This window comes from Lemur catta, chromosome 2, assembly GCF_020740605.2.
Source record: "Lemur catta isolate mLemCat1 chromosome 2, mLemCat1.pri, whole genome shotgun sequence".
Lineage (NCBI taxonomy): Eukaryota > Metazoa > Chordata > Mammalia > Primates > Lemuridae > Lemur > Lemur catta.
This window is the reverse complement of record NC_059129.1, coordinates 36,907,671-36,923,493: the sequence shown is the minus strand read 5'-3', so window position 1 is coordinate 36,923,493 and position 15,823 is coordinate 36,907,671. Positions and strand designations below refer to the sequence as shown.

The 15,823-nt window shown below is 41.6% G+C and overlaps 1 pseudogene; it reads right to left on the bottom strand.

Annotated features, from left to right (window-relative positions):
- Nucleotides 1-268: 268 nt before the first annotated feature.
- The window catches only part of LOC123632039, a 53,213-nt pseudogene continuing 37,658 nt past the window's right edge, over nt 269-15,823 (bottom strand).

Below are 15,823 nucleotides of genomic sequence, written 5' to 3'. Positions count from 1 at the left end.
AGAGACCACAACTTAACAATTTTTTGACCACTGGTAACTTACATTATGTCTTTTACTGACTATGCAATTATATTACATCCATATTTTATTTTTGTCTGATTAATTCTGGTCATGGAAGCCTATTAACCAGCCTGAGCAACAGAGCAAGACCCCACCTCTACAAAAAAAATAGAAAAATTAGCCGGGCATGGTGGAGCATTCATGTGGTCCCAGCTACTTGGGAGGCTGAGGCAGGAGGATCACTTGAGCCCAGGAGTTGGAGGTTGCTGTGAGCGAGGCTGACGCCACGGCACTCTAGCCCGGGTGACAGAGTGAGACTTGTCTCAAAAAAAAAAAAGCCTTACTGCCCAGAGCACGCCCACTTATGCAGGTGACACCAGACACGGGAGAGGCCCGGCCTCCCTCACTCGTTCCTCTGTGTCATTAGCATTACCTGTGTCTCCCCATCCTGTTACGTAACAGTTGGAGGCCATCTTCTGTGGCCTCTCTCTCCGGAGCGGTAGACAGGCTGGCAGGACGTGGCTGCTGAGTCGGGCGCAGTGGCCTTCTGGTCCCTGTAACCTCACCAGGGCAATGTCATAGTCGCTGCTGTTCGGCCGATACTCCCGGTGGATCACGATCTGCTCGATTCCAATTTCCTCTTCAAACTCCTCCGACACCAGAGTGTGATAATCCCCAATGCAAACAGCGTAGTTCTTAGTGCCGTTCCTGTACCTAAGAGGCGGGGACAGCTGATGAGACACTTGTGTCACGTACCGCAAAGTGGCGATTTTCAGCAAGAAGGTTAGTGGACGTGTTGTGAGCCTGTCCTTGAAATCATCAGCCCCTCCTGTAAACGTGACCTTCTTGCCATTTCTCTGACCCGCAGTATCAGTCCCCTACTGAAATTCACCGTCATCACCTGTTGTCTTCATCCATGTCCCTGCGTAACCTAGGTTACCGTGTCACTCTCTTTTCCGAGAAGGCGCACACATGTTAGATAAGTGGAAAATAAAGGCTAATCATTAATCTGTCATTTCCCCCTCAAATGAAAAAGACTCAAGACAGGAACGACAGTCTGGGCAAAATCACTGTCCTGTGTTTGCTATCTTCGTTTTCCTGTCATTTCTGAGAGTGTGAGGTCATCACCAAGCTCCGGGAGGGGAGGAACCAGGTCTGACCCTTGTACCCCTCTAAGCGCTCAGTGCCAGCTACTTTCTTCCCAACAGACAGACTCAACACTCCCCCTCTGTGAACCGAACGCAAACCCAAACTATGTTCTCACGTTAACGCTTATTCATTGGATTCTTTCGCCTCTTTTAAACCTTAGCTCAGATGTCGCCATGGTGAAATCTACTTTGACACCTTGTATGTAAAACCCCAACCCACCTCAAGCCCATTCCCAGACCCCTGATTAGTAACTTGGCCTTACGCCCTCAGATCTATCCACACATCTCTGAATGACTCCTCTCCTGAAACTCCTCCTTGATCATATTTCAACACTCAAAAACCATCGTTAGTTTCCGGCTGCTGAGTGCATGAAAGGGAAACTCACAGCCCCAGGCCCTCCTGACTTCTGTCCTCTAAGTCCAGCTCCAGTGTCCCCAGTGATCGCTGCCATCTCTCAAATGTGGCTTTTGGTCTCGCAGCTCCATACGCTAAACACCAGATCCTACCCCCCTGCCCCCCACCAGCCTCCACCCATGCCCGGACCCACCTCCCTCTGCTTGAACAGATGCCAGAACACAACCCACTTTCCTCCCCCATACGGTCCATCCCTCCTTTGAACTGTCCTGGTGCTAAAGAAATAAACAAACATAAACTCTTTCTCATGGGAAAACAAAAATGATCTTATCTCCCTTTAACATCTGTGGTCTTGGAAGCAACAGGCAACAAATCTAACCGGATTCCATACAACCTCTCCTTTCGGTTGGCCCTTCCTGGGGCACTGTGCCATTTCTCATGGCGTGGCACCCAGAACTGAGCACAAGTCTCCGTGTGGTAGAGACAGTGCTTTTGTCCCTGACAACAGTGTGAGAGAGAAGAGCAATGCTCTTCGCTGCTCTATCTGGACGCTGTTCCATCAACTGATGCCACCTAAGACTGAGTTCACTTTGTGGACAATCACATTACACTGCTGACTTGTATTAAGCTTGCAGGACACCAAAACTCGAGAGTCTTTTGCACGTGGGCTGTATTTCAACCAAGTTTCTTGGAACTAAAGGCAGCATTTTGCTTCACCCTTATTCCATATTGCTTACCAGAATCAGCCTATCAAGGTCTTTTGCTATCCTGATCCTGTCTTTCAACATGTCACTTGTCTCTCCCAGTCTTCTGGCATCCAAAATGTAATTAACTTACCATTGGTGTCCTTTTTCAGTTTAGCAATTAATATGCTGAGCAGGACAAGGATAAGTGTCTGCCAACTCTATTCTTCCCCATCAACATTCTTCCAATGTCCAGACTATTCTATCCGCCAAGCACGTGGGTCTTAACCTTTATTGTACATAAGAATGACCTGAGATGATTGAGGAAAATGCAACTCCTGGGTCTCAGCTCCAGAGATTCAGTAGATGTGTAGGAGGGCCCAGGAACCTGGGTTATTAATGAGCTAAGTCAATCTAACATTGTGGTGAGAAGATCACACTTTAAAAATAGTACGCTAAACATTTTTGATCATATTAGCAATATCAACGGGAAAACAATCTATAAAAAAAGGTATAAAATTAGGTCCCTTCCTCACACCATATACCATACACAACGTCTCCCTCCTCTGGGCTCCTGTAGCAACACCGTAAACTCTACGACAGCAAGAATCCTATCTGCCTTGTTCTAGTGCATAGCACATTCCTGGGAATACCGGGGGTTCAATAATTATTTTTTAAGTTAATGAACAAATGTAACCTTTATTGTCAATGCCATTCATATAACACAGGAATACATTAAACCCATTGGCATATAGGTGACTTCTTAAACTCAATTATTAATAGATCCCAGAAATGGCAAACATTATGTAAAATATTGATTTGTATCTTGGGCAGCACTTTAAACAGGGAGGATTACTGCACAAGTATTTATTGAAATAGGTAAGTGAAGAAAATAGAGATCCTAGAAACAAGGATATATGAGAATTTGGCATATACAAAGTTAACATAAATCAGTGGTTAAAGAATGGAATATACAATAAAAAGTACTGGGAAAACCACCTATAAGAAAGGGTATAAAATTAGGTCCCTTCCTCACACCATATGCCATACACAAAAATAAACTGTAAACAGATTAAAAATCTAAATATGAAAAGCAAAACTGTAAAATATTCTAGGAAGAAAAGTAAGAAACTATCTTCATTACATGGGGCCAGAGAAAGATTTTTAAAATAGGAAATATAAAGCTTTTATAAAACTTTCAAGAAAAGATGATACAATTAAATATTTTTAAACATTTTTGTAAGAAAAAGATCATCAACAAGAAAAAGGACATGGTCCAGAATGGGAAAAGGTATTTGTAACACATAACAACAAAGATAGGAAAACAAATAAACTGTGGTTGAGTCTTACAACAGGAGTGAGAATTTGTACGGCAGTTCAAGTGAATGAACAAAATCTACATGGATGGTTTGCAAATAGAAAATGAGGCAAAGGTATGTACTATATGAGATCATGTAAAAAAAAAACATGAAATGAATTTTTGCTTGGAAACATTTTTTCAACAATATGGGACATGTTTTTCAAAACTTTCATATTGTGACAATTTTCAAGCACAAAATTAAAGGATAATCGTGTCATGAGACTCCTTGCACTCATCCCTTCGCTTCGGTAGTTAGAAATATTTTGCCAGACTGGCATGCTAGTTTTCTCTGTGTGGCCTTCCCTCTGAGCTGGGAAGACTTCAGAAGGGACTGATAAAAAGTTTGGGATGAAAAAATAATCAGGAGTATAAACGCAAGAAATGACGTAGATGCCACCTGATTTTCTAGAAGGTACAATTCGAGCAATCTAAAAGACACAAAATATCAGGATTCCAAGGATCAAAAACACTCAAACTGCACTCGCTAATTCCTTAGCATTCTTATGAAAAATAACTAAATAAACCGAGGTGTCTTCCACCTCTGTGGGGACATGATTTCACCCCCAGACGTGTTCCTTGGGGAAGCGCTAACATAGCCCCTCTTCTCTTCTCCCTAAATCCAGAGTTTGTTTTGACACAGGGTAGCAAGTGGCTTCCTGAGGGCTCTCTTTGTCCCCTTGTGTCACCTCACTCACTCCCACAGTGCTGTCAGCACAGACAGGGACGCCGACGGCCGGCTCTGACACCCCGAGCACTGGAGAGCCGGAAGGTGCTGGAAGAACTGGGGGAAAGAGCCAAACTGAGTAACTCGGGGAGGGGACACCCACCACTTGAAACAGCATGTGGCTGTGAGGACCCAGCCGCTGCTCAGCAGGGTGGCCCCGCAGAGGAGCCGGCCACCTCCGTGCGGTGACTTTAGCCGCAGGGAAACCTGCCAAGGCCAACCGCCCCTAGGAAGAAAATGAGCCACACAGCAACGTCAGGAAAAAGAAAAAAAAAATAGAGAAAGAGAGAGAGAGAGAGAAGAGCACCAGTTAAAGCAATGACTTGAAAAAGGAATAAACACAAAAGGGACTTGAGCATGTAAGATCCCTTCCCGCTTTGAGACTGGCCGGGTACCAGCAGCCGGGAAGACTGGATGACAAGTGGAGTCTTTGTCACACTTCCTGACTCGAAGTGTCATTGCTCTCCCCGCTCACCCTCCCTCCAGCCGTCTGAAGGAGCATCTAATAAACAAAGTGCTGGTTTTCCACGGAAAACTCAACAAATGATTGATATTAACATGAATCAAGTCTGACACAAATATATTCTAAATTACATGAGTCTCTGTCATTGGACATTTTTTTTCGGGTCTCTGGTTAAATGATTTTGTTTCTGCCGCATAACTTTTCAGCAACACATCTAATCTTGTAAATCAGAGGACAGGGATATAAGAACAGGGTCGGGCTGGCGCGGTGGCTCACACCTGTCATCCCAGCACTCTGGGAGGCCGAGGCAGGAGGATCGTTTGAGCTCAGGAGTTCGAGACCAGCCTGAGCAAGAGCAAGACCCCGTCTCTACTAAAAATAGAAATAAATTATATGGACAACTAAAAATATATATAGAAAAAGTTAGCCGGGCATGGTGGCACATGCCTGTAGTCCCAGCTATCTGGGAGGCTGAGGCAGGAGGATCGCTTGAGCCCAGGAGTTTGAGGTTGCTGTGAGTGAGGCTGACGCCACGGCACTCTAGCCCGGCTGACAGAGCGAGACTCTGTCTCAAAAAAAAAAAAAAAAGAAAAAAAAAAGAAGAACAGGGTCTATGTAAATTAAACACAGGTCAAAAGACAGTGTGATTATCAGCGCAGTCTGTATTTAGTTTAGAAAATAAAATGAATGAAACAAATCCCTTCTATAATAATAGAACATGCCTAGTTTGTAATGCTGTATGTATATAAATAATTCTTTAATATGGAAAATCTGCTTCAAAGAACCTTTTACCTTAAGGAATTTTTCCCACCAATGATCCGCTTCTGCCGACGGTGCAGTAACCTCAGCCCACAGACAGATGCCAGGGGCCCTGAAGGAGGAAGGTCAGGAGTTAGACCCTCGCTGCTGACGGAGGGGTAAAGGCACAATAAGTGTTGTACTCCCCTGATGCTTCCTCCTCTATGTCAAAATCCCTTTCTCTGCAAATTGTAGGATAACTTTTCCTATAATGAAGATAAAAAGTGTCCTCATTCGACCAAATGGTAGCAAGTTGCAAACACATGGGAAATTTTATGAGGTTTCAGCTCCAAGGGGTTTTAGGGCTTCTGAGTCGTGTGACCCCGTCTAGTGCCTTGTCCTGGTCGTGTCCTGCTGCCAACTATAGAAGCTGTCCCGGAGTTCAGGAATGTCAAACAAAATAAGAGAATGGCAAAGGCAGTAAGGGTCTAAATGACTCACTTTCCAAATACACCACTGTTCCAAGCCACAGATGAAAATGTAACTCAAAGGAGCAAACATTCCCAGGCTAGAATTCGGATCTGAATTTACGTTTACTCGGGGTATTAACGTATGAAAAGGGTTTGCTAAGCCAATTTAAGTGGTCAACTGTATTGATGGGTAATACAGTCAAACTTCCCCAGGTAACAGACTTCTGTCAGGAACATACAAAAAAGAGTTCAATGAAAATGACATGCAAGGTGGTGTACAAAAGAAGGGCAAATCTAACAGATATGACCAATTTTTAAAATAATTTTAGAAAGCAAGAGAATGTATATAGAGGTACTTTGCTTCTTCGGTTAAGTACGTGTGGATCAGGCACAGATACGCACTGTCTTTCCATTTGCGTAAGGACAGAAGGGTGGGCATCTTGCCAAGAACACGAGACCTCATGGGGACTAATGGTCCCCCATGATACTCAGGTAGAGGAGAGCCCAGTGGGGAATTAGCAGTAGTTATTTCTTGATGGAGAAAGAGGTCCGACAATGTGTGCCAAGATGACTAATTTGCCAAATGATCTCAGAGGCATGCTGTCAAATTGTAACTTCAGCTCTTAGAATATGAGTCCTCTAGATGACACTGCATATTATAGGATATTAGAAAAAAAACATAAGTTTCCAATAGTGCTCCAAGTTGGCTAAATGTATATGATGCCAAGAAAAGGAATGATGTAACAGTGAGCAAGCAAAACCTGAAGTTGACATCACTCTGAGACAAAGCACCAGATTGCAAGAGAATAAAATGTATTTAAACCCACAAACTGTTATAAAAAATAAATAAAAAGCAAAATGAAGTTCATTTATAAAAGGACCCCATCAGATGACCAATGACCAATGACTTGAGTTTGAATCACCTTATAGAAGTCACCAGTCAAGAGTGTGAATATCAAATCAATCGGTTCCTGAGCCAGTTTCTGTAATCTAGCTAGTGTAGCAGGAAATCTTTTTACTTGAGGTCTGGCAACATTGTTATAACCATGGAAAGGAGTCAAAATAAGTATTGCCACAACTCCAGAAAGGCATAAAAACAAACACATAAACAATGAAGAAACAAACCTACGGTAGCTCATCTTTTAGAATAGGTTTACATAGAAGTGTAGTAAAATATTTCACAGTTATTGAATTTTTATATTTTATAACTACTTCAGGGATTTGACATAATCCAAAGAATCAGTTATATTCAATTTGTAAGTGTAGTTTAAATTATTGAAGGGAACTTAATAATCAGAATGTAGAGAAAACTGTCTTACCAATTCCTATGTGTATGTATATGTATATGTAAAAAAATAAAGCACAAGGAGTTGTCAATGTTCTGTCTACACTCAAAAACTCCTCAGATAGTGAAGAATCATATTAACAACATCCAGAATGCTCGAAAATGCTTAAAAGAAAAAAATGTTTTTAAACGTAAAAAAAAAACCAACATCCAATTCATTTATTGCATTCATTTATTGCACTGTCTTTGGCAGTTATTAAAAGGTTTTAGAAAAGAATAATACTCAAATACTTAGATGTACCTGATCTTAACAAAAGCCAATGGCACAAAAATATGAACTTTCAATGCAGACAAAGAGATGACTGTTCTTTTCAGCAAATGTAGCAAGACCTTATCCTTACAAAAAATTATTTTAAAAAAATTATTAGGGCGTGGTGGTGCACACCTGTAGTCCCAGTGACTTTGAGAGATTCACGTGGAAGGATCGTGTAAGCCCAGAACTTGGAGGTTGCAGTGAGCTGTGATCACAGCACTGCACTCCGGCTTGGGTGACAGAGAGAGAGACCCTGTCTCAAAAAATAAAATAAAAAAAAAATATAACAGAATAAAATAAGAGTGAAGAAGTGCCTTTGTTGGATTCATCTCTCTATTTCCATTGCTTTCCTTTTTAAGACGGAAATATCAATTCTGGATCTTCAAGGACAGCTTTATTTCATCCAAAAAAGGGAATATAGGAACCGCTAAGAATGTACAAAGGGGGTGATCCCAGGGATCACAGTTTCTGGAAATCCGCTCCTAGCCCTGAGCATGCTCTCTCTGCAAGCCCCACCTGGGCAAGTTTGCCAAGAACCACTGCTCTAAATACTACCACCAGGAGCAGGCACTGACCGCATACGTTCTTGCTGCACGGGACTTACGTCACCAAAGCCCTCCTTGGAGTAACGAGGTGGGGGTCAGCATCCCGTGGCTTGCTTAGGGCCCCAGAAGGCGGCTCACCTTTCTTACTGTTACCTGATGCTTTCTTGCCAGAATAATCGCAAATAACGCCCGCATCCTCGCCGTGGCGGCAGTTGTGTCTTCTGATGTCCTGCTTGATGCAGTCAGCCAAGGACCTCTCATGTCCTGTGCACTTCACGTTGTCCACGTGGATGGGTCCTGCTCCTTCCCCAAAGTAAGCCACGCCTCGTGCTCTGGCGGGGCCCCTGCAAACAGAGCCTTCTTAGGCACACGGAGAGTCAGTCCATCACGCGTCTGAGCAAATCACAGCCTGTGCCCCCGTTCCACGTTCTTCTCTAATTTTTGCATATTAAAATTAGCCTCTGCATGTGCTAAAAACCATTTATTTCATGACTGTCAAAAAAAAAAAAACCTAGCCTGTAATCCTAGCACTCTGGGAGGCCGAGGCAGGAGGATTGCTCAAGGTCAGGAGTTCAAGACCAGCCTGAGCAAGAGTGAGACCAAGACCCCGTCTCTACTAAAAAAATAGAAAGAAATGATCTGGACAGCTAAAAATATGCAGAAAAAATTAGCCGGGCGTGGTGGCGTATGCCTGTCGTCCCAGCTACTCGGGAGGCGGAGGCAGGAGGATCGCTTGAGCCCAGGAATCTGAGGTTGCTGTGAGCTAGGCTGATGCCACGGCACTGTACCCAGGGCGAGAAAGTGAGACTGTCTGAAAAAAAAAATTTTTAACTAAAAATAAGTAAATAATTTAACTTTAAAAAAAGAAAAAAATAGAAATGCTTAGTGATGGAAGATTCCTGTGCCCAAAAAGATGCTTCTAAAGTTTCTCTTAGAATTAAATCTTTTTTATGTAAAACTCATTTAATGATATTAAATAATAATAAATGGTCATTGGATCAAATTTGCATTTGCATTGTATCAAATATTGTATCTTACGTGACATAAGGTTTCTCATGATAGAAAAATTTGCATAGACTCTACCTGTTACTTTGTTATAATTCTGAATCAAGTCAACATGCTGCCAGTATTTTCAGCTGAATAATATAAACGAATTTTAGATAAGAAGTAACTCATTAGAACAAGCACAAAAAAGTCAGAAATGGGCACCAGTAACCACCACAAACAACGAAGCTTTCCTTACTTAAAGCCAAGCTGCCGACAGACCACAGCTGCATCCTTGTCACTCCATCCATCGTCGCAGATGGTTCCCCACTGGCCATGGATAAAAACCTCCATGCATCCCTCCTTCTTGTTTTCTCCATACACCAGTCAGAGAGGAAAACCTAGGCCGCCATTCGAGAGCATTAGAACAGCCGAAACAAGCATGAAGCATGAGAGACTCAAACTCCTGGGCTCAAGCGATCCTCCTGCCTCAGCCTCCTGAGTAGCTGGGACTACCGGCATGCGCCACCATGCCCGGCTAATTTTTTTCCATATATATTTTTAGCTGTCCAGATCATTTCTTTCTATTTTTAGTAGAGATGGGGTCTCGCTCTTGCTCAGGCTGGTCTCGAACTCCTGAGCTCCAGCGATCCTCCCACCTCGGCCTCCCAGAGTGCTAGGATTACAGGTGTGAGCCACTGCGCCTGGCCTTTACAAAATCTTAATATAAAATATTTGGGAAAGCTAACAATCTCTGGGTATACAGTATCTTTAATTATATATCTCAAATTGATTTCTAGCAGTTTTCTTTAATTTTTCCTGTAACATTGATATAATACACTATTTTTGGAAAATAATACTATCTCTTAGAAAAAAGACAAAATATAGCATAACTACAAATTAAAAGTCTAATTTTATACTGTAAAACTGAGTAAGAGGCAACCTCACTGGGAAAGAAATCTTTGCTAGGGCTTAACACTCTGAAGTTTAGAATCTGTGTCACGTTAAAGTGAGAAGTCCGGCCGGGCGCAGTGGCTCACACCTGTAATCCTAGCACTCTGGGAGGCCGAGGCGGGTGGATCGCTCAAGGTCAGGAGTTCAAGACCAGCCTGAGCAAGAGCGAGACCCCGTCTCTACTAAAACAATAGAAATAAATTATCTGGACAACTAAAAATATATATAGAAAAAATTAGCCGGGCATGGTGGCACATGCCTGTAGTCCCAGCTACTCAGGAGGCTGAGGCAGGAGGATCGCTTGAGCCCAGGAGTTTGAGGTTGCTGTAAGCTAGGCTGACGCCACAGCACTCACTCTAGCCCAGGCAACAGAGTGAGACTCTGTCTTAAAAATAAATAAATAAATAAAAATAAAAAATAAATAAAGTGAGAAGTCCACGTATTTACCCCCCAGAAATTGCCTCTCACTCACACAGGCGCTAACTGTATTCTTACCAGAACTACTTTTACTGGCTTAGAATTTTACTTTTGAGTATTCCACCTACTGCAGACGGAAAAGAGTGTGCTAAATGGGCTAAAACTAATTTTGAGAAGAGTTTCATTCACATTTAAAGTTCAAGTGCAGAAGTAAAAGTAAGTAGTAAAAACCTCTACTGTTTCTTTTTTCTTTTTTCTTTTTTTTTTTTTGAGACAGAGTCTCACCCTGTTGCCCGGGCTAGAGTGAGTGCCGTGGTGTCAGCCTCACTCACAGCAACCTCAGACTCCTGGGCTCCAGCGATTCTCCTGCCTCAGCCTCCCGAGTAGCTGGGACTACAGGCATGCGCCACCATGCCCGGATAATTTTTCTATATATAGTTTTGACTGTCTGTATAATTTCTTTCTATGTTTTAGTAGAGACGGAGTCTCGCTCTTGCTCAGGCTGGTCTCGAACTCCTGAGCTCAAACGATCCGCCCGCCTCCGCCTCCCAGAGTGCTAGGATTACAGGCGTGAGCCACCGCGCCCAGCCTCTACTGTTTCTTAAATGCTGTTATTTGTATCAGTAAACCACGATCTCCTTCTCTAGGCTTATCTTTTCAATATAAAGTATTTTTTAGTAAGTGGGAAAGTAACGATCTATTTGACTGAATAAATGGTCATATGATCATTTCCTCAAAGGATATGTCCAAAGACATAATGTTCTTTGGACAAATGACTTGAGTTAATAGACACATTACTGAGATTAGAATAGAACCAAAGAGATTCATAATAGTGATCACATATTTTATTAATCATTATCACCTTCTGCTTTTTAAATTTTTAAAAAATACTTTTAGAGTCCTAGAATTAAAAAGAGTTTCAGGTGAACTGGAAAGGTCAGTTGTCCTAACCCTCCGATGTAGTTAACAACACAGGCCTGCAGAGAACTCAGATTACACGGTATTCTGTCACCAGATGTGGTGACAGAGCACATCTGAGCTGTCACCCCAAGACCCTAATACTTGCTCTCTGGGGTCGAGAGGGTCCATTTCTAGCAAACAGCTTCCTTCTCCCCAGCCACACGCAATAATTTATCACATAATCCTGGGGGGATCAAAAGAAGAATAGGGCAAGGGACAAGGAGAACAAATACAAAGAAAGAACACTGGAACTCTAACCCACAAGGGATAGAATAAAAACGTGTATTTCTACTTGATATAATGCTAGATTAGTGCAGTGAGTCACCACAATCTCACCGTTCAGAGTACAACGAGGAATAACCATCCACTTTGACGAACTTAAAGTATGCAATATGCTTAATGCTGTGGGAATCAACAAGTTTTGTTACTTTATAATGTGAAGATTTCAGCTTCACGGTCCCAAAACAAATGGATACAAGAAGGGGCTGGTTCAATTCTGAGGCTAAAAGGCTACCTATGACATTTTAACATCCACTCACACACACTCACACTCACACACACACACACACACACACACATGGATGCATGTGTAGGTACATAACAGAGGTACAAGAGCATTTCTGGAAAGTCTTCCAAATGCCTCCTTCTGTATTTTTCAGGGGTATTTATTCTCCCCTACTTGTCAGACATTGAGAATCTGTCAAGAATGTTTAACTGTTCTTTGCCCATAAAAGGTTCTGTATCCAGAATTATTGCAAGACTGTTAGAGGAGTTAGTGGCCTTTGATCCAACTACAAAGCTAAAAAAAAATTATAATTTGGGAGTAGCAAAGGTCCCTGATGGGTTTCTGGAATACAAGAGCATCTTAGAAAGATGGGTGGGCTATTAACTGCAAGGAATCCACTTAGAAGCCCCCTGACAATCTCGAGAGAGCAATGGCTGGCCAGGGACAACAACTGAATCCTTAGATGCAGGGCAGAGCTGGGGTGGCGGTGAGGAGATGGAATTTCTTTTTTTTTAATCCTGTCTCACATAGTTCATTAGAATTCAAAGTAAATAAAAACCAGAGCAGGGGACCAAGGAGTAGGGGGATGGATATTGCAGCTTCTTTAGTCCATACCTCGGATACATGTGATCCTAAACATTTTAGAAACTTCAGCTTCTAAGTAAAGAAACCCAATTTAGGGGTAGACATTTCATAGTTGGTGGAGAGACTCAAAAGATTGCTTTTTCTCTGCATAAAATTGACTGACAATTAGACAGTTGTGGGAAATAGACCCCCCCAAAAGCGCCATTGCACATTCTGGAGCAGCAGGTGGAGGTGCAGCAGCCACTGAATTAGGGATACCGAGAGCCAGGCCAGTCCTCACCAAGAGAAAGTCTGTGTCCCTCGCTGCCAGGGTAGCAGGCGACTCCAACGTCCTTGCGATGGCCACAGTCATGCCGCCCCCAGGGCTTCCTGGAACAGTCGAGGAAACTGGTTTCCTTTCCGGAGCAGGTGACATCGTCCAGCCATATGGGACCCATGCTTTCTGGGAAGTGGTTTGCGAAGGTTTGTTTGCCGTATCTGCGACAATAAAACAAACATGGCTGGTAGACTGCTGGCTTCAAGGAACCACCACACATAAAACAACCTCATGAAGTGTCATGACTTCAGAGGGTAAGTATTTGTTCCTTTCCTACCTTGAGGACTAAGTTCTAAGAGCTATGTTTGCTCCATCACACATGTTGGTCATCTTAAAAATTTTCTATTATTTCACTGGGTAACTAATGAATAACTAAACCTCTTTCCCCATTCATTCTTGTGTTTTGTCTACAATGTAACCCGCCCATCAAAGAGAATGCAGACAAAGAGGAAAACCCTCAAATTCCTGACCATAGAAGTCACAGTGTGGACCAGACGGTGAGAACACGGAGCTCGTGTTGGCCACCTGAGCTCACTGATTCCATCCGCTTCTCCAGGCTTCTCTGCTAACTGACCTCTTCTCCGCTAGGAAAAGTGCGGATTAGTTCAGGGATGACTCAGGCACTGTTCCTAATCCGTGATGAAATTTGGATTTCGGCCCATTAATATCAGAATGACAATGTTCTTGGCTTTTCATAAAATTATATAAACCCAACTTTTTATAAATTATATTTGCATTCCAGCTGACTTTATTTGTAACATTGCACTACCAAAAAACTAAATATGTTATAACAAATATATACGTTGCAGAATAGGAAAGATCTACAAAATAAAAATGGTAATTTAGTCTACAATCCTTTCATTCTCCCTCAATTTTGTTTTCTTTTGTCCCATAAAATCCAAACCTCCAGAAATCACTGAGTTTAAGGATATTTTAGGTATCTTTCAGTTTGAACAGTCTATGAAATCCAACTCTTACTCATAAGTTTTATGTCCATCATCTCCCTCAATTCATGTTCTTATTATTTCTGTGCTAAGAATACAAAGAGATCTTTCTCCCTGGAATGAGTTTTCTTAATTTCTTTCTATACAAGCATTTATTAAAGAACATTTTACTAAATTAAAACAATGAAACATTTAATAGACCGTTCTAAGGCTTTTTTTCCTATTTGCTAATTAGGCCTTAACTAGAAAAGTAATTCACCTAAATGTCCCATTGCTATCATTTTTCACCATTCTTACATGAAATGCCCCAATCTGATTATCATCTGTCCTTATCAACCATATAACATACAACAGGAAGTCATTTTACTTTGGGATTGCATTTGTACAAAGAAACCTAAAAAGTTTATCCTTTTCTCATGCCCCCAAAAATTATTTTTCAAAAATTCCTCCCTAAACTACAAGTAAATGTAGCACATGCTTTTACTACCATCCAAAACAATCACTTAAAACTTCTAACACACATTATTGAGAACATTTTTAGAATCAGTAAGTTTGTATACTATTGTGTATGCAAGAAAAACCGAATGGACTTATGAAACTAAATAAAATATGGAGAAAAAAAATCAATGTCATTCGTTTTCATTAATAAGGAAAAAATGTGGATATAAATAGTAAACAATAGGATTTATGACTCTCTAAATCTATGAAATTGGAGTATAGTTAACAGTCTAATAGAGATTTACTTAAAATGACACGTATTAAGTAATTCTCATTAATTAAATGTCAATACACTGTATTTATTTGGCTGTTACGTCATAGCCCTTTACCCAATAAGCGCTCTGCCCAAGAATATTCAAGACATGGCACAATTACATGCATTTATATCTTCCTGATAGCATTATTGTAACAGGCAAAATTAAACTAAACTAAATATTCAATAAGTTATGGTATGAACCTTCTATGGATATTGTTATTAAAAATTATGACTACATAGCAATATAATGGTAAAAAATATGGATATAAAAATTACACGTCCACTACTAGCACTGATATAAAGTCATACACACAAATTATAATAATGATGGTGTAAGAATAAAACATTATGGATTTTTTTTAATTTTCTTTCTTTTCCAAACTTTCTCTGTTTTATGTTACTTTTATAAATTTTAAAATATACATTTAAACACAGCTTTACCTAGCTTGAATGAAGGCATATTTTTAAGATGGAATGAATATTTGCAAATAGCTCTATCTGAAGCTGCAATGAAACAATGTTGCCAATTTTCTTCAAGCTTCAAACAATTCCTTCAAGCATGACACAGAGACACGAAAAACAAGAAAGAATGGGCGTTCATTCAATATTTAACGGAAAGGCATCGTTTGCGGTTATGGGGACATACTTGGGTCTGCTCTGGAATGCACTGTGTGTGGCAGGGGACGAACGTCCCCAGGGTGACACTTGGCTTTTACGTGAGTGAGGGCAAAGGCGAGTTCTAGAGGGCGTCTCATAACAAGAGGGCTGTTTTTCTCAAATAAAAGTGAGAATCACCATCACATTCTGAGAAAGGGAATAATGAAACACGAAAGCATTTGACACCGGACGTCTCTGCAACGTTAGACACGACGATGTCGAAACTAATGACATGCAACAGTATTGGAGCGTGAGAATAAAATCGAGCAAAGTCTTGCTGGAAGAGACACAGAGAGACCTAGAAGTCACCCTGGCTTCAACCAATTGTTCAAGACGAGGGGTGGTGGCGGGAAAGGTGAATGAGACAAACAGCAAGACATGATCACCCATCACCTTACAAACTGTCATGGCTTTTATTGTTGTGCTTCCCTAGATAGGCAGAGAGATGATAGCGAATATGCATTTGTAGTATTATAGAAATTCCAGGCTGGGCGCGGTTGCTCACGCCTGCAATCCTAGCACTCTGGGAGGCCCAGGCGGGAGGATCGCTCGAGGTCAGGAGTTTGATACCAGCCTGAGCAAGAGTGAGACCCTGTCTCTACTAAAAATAGAAAGAAATTATCTGGACAGCTAAAAATATATATAGAAAAAATTAGCCGGGCA